Source organism: Asparagus officinalis, chromosome 5 (genome assembly GCF_001876935.1).
Source record: "Asparagus officinalis chromosome 5, Aspof.V1, whole genome shotgun sequence".
In the NCBI taxonomy this organism is placed as follows: Eukaryota; Viridiplantae; Streptophyta; class Magnoliopsida; order Asparagales; family Asparagaceae; genus Asparagus; species Asparagus officinalis.
In genome coordinates this window covers 124,370,881-124,374,599 of record NC_033798.1, presented here as the reverse complement: position 1 = coordinate 124,374,599, position 3,719 = coordinate 124,370,881, and positions in this window count along the sequence as shown.

The following is a 3,719-nucleotide window of genomic DNA, read 5'->3' as shown; positions in this document are numbered from 1 at the left end:
AAGCATAGAAACATGGAAAACATCGTGTATGCTCGACATCGAGAACAGACCAATGTACATTGGGGCAAGCTTGCCCCGTCTACCAAAACGTTGTACACCCTTCATTGGTGATATTTTTAACAATATATAATCCCCAACCTAGAATTCTAATTGTTGTCATTTTTGATCTACATAACTCTTTTGATGACTTTACGCTGTAAGAATGCGCTCTCAAATGATTACTACCTTCTTCGTTATTTGTCTAACAAACTTCGGTCTAAGCAATTAACTGTCTTCTGGTTCTACACAGCATATAGGTGATCTGCAAGGCTTTTCATATAATGCTTCATACAGTGCCATGCCGATAGTCCTTTTATAGCTATTATTATAGGCAAATTCAATCAATGAGATGTGGTCCTCCTAACTACCTTGAAAATCAATAACGCACGCCCTCAACATGTCCTCTAATATCTGGTTCACTCTCTCCGTCTATCTATCCGTCTGCGGGTGAAATATACTAGAGTAAGATAACTGGCCACCGAAAGAGTTCTGAAAGCTTCTCCATAAATATGCTGGCTTCATCAACCGATCCATTATTACCCAAACCGAATCGTTCTCCTTCTTCGATCTCGACAATCCTACAATAAAGTCATAGAAATATCTATCTATTTTCTCTCCGGAATGGGTAAAGGTTGTAGGGTTCCTACTGGCCTCTAATGTTCTGCCTTTATTTGTTAACAGGTAAAACATTTATCACATACTCCGCAATCTCACCACGTATGCCGCTCCACCAAAAATGTCTCTCTAGGTCATTGTACATTTTCGTTGTACTTGGATGCACTATGTATCTGGTACGATGCGTCTTATTGGATAAGTTCCTTCTTCAGTTGTGGATTTCTCGGTATCACTAGTCGGCTTTTTATTCAAAGTCCTCTATCTGTTCCAACGGTCCAATTAGCCTTGAGCTCTTTAGAAATCTCCCTCTTTCGTATTTAAATCCAAGCGTCCTCTAGCTGAGCTCTAACCACTCTACCACTCCAAGATGGTCGTACGGACAAAGCTTCAAAAAATGCACTATTCCCGCCTATCTCCGGTCTAAAGTCGAACTGGTTAAGTGTGTGGAGATCTCGATACAACGAACACCTCAAAGCCAAAATCTGATGATAACGTTTACTGCTCAAAGCGTCTGTTACGACGTTCGTCTTCTCCGGATAGTACTGAATCGCGAACTCGTAATCCTTAATAAATTCAACTCATCTCCGCTGTCTTTGATTTAGCTCTTTCTGAGAGAAGAGATACTTCAAAGTCCGATGATCCGTGAATTGCTCAAACTGCACTCCATATAGGTAATGTCTCCATGTCTTTAGTGTAAAAACTACCGTAGCTAGTTCCAAGTCACGTGTGGGATAATTTTGCTCATGCGTCCTCAACTGACGCGAAATATATGTTACCACTCTCTGGGTCTACATCAAAACACCTCATAGACCCGCTAACGACGCATCCGTGTAGACGATAAAGGTCTTATCACTGTTCGGGATGATCAAAACTGGTGTTGTCGTTAACTTAGCCTTCAAAGTCTCAAAGGCCTCATAACACACTGTGCTCCAAACAAAAGGTACATCCTTCTTCGTAAGGCGTATAAGTGGCGTGGCTATCTTCGAGAAGTTCTGAATGAACTTCCTATAATAACCGGTCAAACCCAAAAAACTACGAATCTCTATGAATGTCGGCGGCGGCTCCCAATCAAGTACGATCGTAATCTTAGCTAGATCCACTGCAATGCCCTCTCTGTCGATGACGTGCCGTAGAAATCTAACCTCAGATAGCCAAAACTCGTACTTGCTGAATTTGGCATATGTCGATGCATCTCCGATCTCGAATATATAGAAATATCATCAATAAATACTATCATGAACTGTAATGCTAGTCTAAGATGCTCTTCGTGTTCTGCCTCCGATCTCGAATATATAAAAATATCATCAATAAATACTATCATGAACTGGTCTAAATATGAACGGAAAACCCGGTTCATCAAGTTCATAAATACCGCGGGTGCATTAGTCAGTCCAAGCGGTATGTCAAGAAACTCAAATGATCCATAACGAGTCAGAAAGGAAGTCTTGAGAATATCTATCTCCCGAACCCGTAGCTGATGATAGCCAGAACGAAGATCAATCTTCGAGAAGTGTTGCGCTCCCTGTAGCTGGTCGAACAAGTCATCAATCCTCAATAATGGATACCTATTTTGAATAGTGATCTTGTTCAACTCCCGGTAATCTATACAAAGACGTATACTGTCGTCCTTCTTCCTAACGAAAAGGACCGGCGCTCCCCACGGAGAATGACTTCGGCGAATAAAATCCTGAGACAACAACTCGTCCAGCTGAGTCTGTAGCTCCATCATCTCAGCAGGTGTCATACAATATAGAGCTTGAGATGTCGGTGCTGTGCCTGACTGCAACTCGATGCAGAACTTAACCTCACATAGGAGGTAACCCCGATATGTCCTGAAAAACATCCTAAAAATCTGAGAATACTCTAGTCTCACACAACTCAACACTCCGATCTCTCAACATCACCTCCTCAATATATGTCAGAAATGACTTCGCAAACTAGTTGTCCTGTGAGGTCGCTATAATCAACTCAGACCCATCGGACGATCGTAAACCGACTGTTAACAGTCGATACTAATATGGTAGGATGATAACCAATTCATACCAAGAATGACGTTGAAATCCGACATCCACAAAAGGATTAGATCTACAATAAACTCGGACTCATCTAAGCTAATAACACATCTCCTACAGACGTTCCCCAATAGAGATACATCCCCTAAAGGAGTAGAAACGGATAGCGGTACATTTAAGGGATGTGTGACTAACTGAAGCCTATCCATAAAAGCATAGGATATAAAAGAATGTGAAGCTGCAGAATCGAACATGATCCGAGCTGAAAAAGAGTTCACTAAGAAAGTACCTTCTACTATAGCTCCGTTCGCACCGTGATCATGTGGTACGACTGCATAGATTCTGCTTGTAGCTAGCGATTTCTAAACTACTGGCGGTGAAAATACGAGACTATCTATTCCTCAGGAATCTCTTGAATGACACGAATCTGACCTACTGGCCCTTCAATTTTTGAAACGGTTAGCGGTGTCTCAATCATCTGCTGTTGACCGTAACAACGACCTTACGACTGCTGACCCTGACCACAGTTCTGTTACTGATCGTGTCCTAGTCTCTGCTGTTGGTGTTGAAAATTCTTACCCCGATGTTGGAGTCTTCTAAGTCTTGCAAAAAGTTTCATATCCTTACCCTTGTTTTTGGACAGGCCTGCTTTCATAATTAACTATCTGTATGTCTCCCTGCTCCAATCGGGCTAGTTCTACCTGCTTATCGAAGTAGTAGGTGAAATCCTCCTATGAAATTGACATTCACTGCTTAGACGTAAACTGAAGTCAGTGCTATCCTCCGATGATATCCTCTATGCTAAATACATCTAACTTCTGCTTTGGTACTGAGTCGACGTTAATAAACTTTCACATATTCCTTTCATTTATAGGCTACATATGAATCAGGTGTGTCCTAAAACTATGGTGCTCTTAGTATCTGATATTTTTCTTATTTTTACAGAACCAATCCTCCTACTTTGTCGCTCTATCAACAGTTGGTTGTGGTGATGATGAAATCATTGGTGTTACCTCTTTAATAGGTATGGCTGGTATCAATGTTGAAAATAGC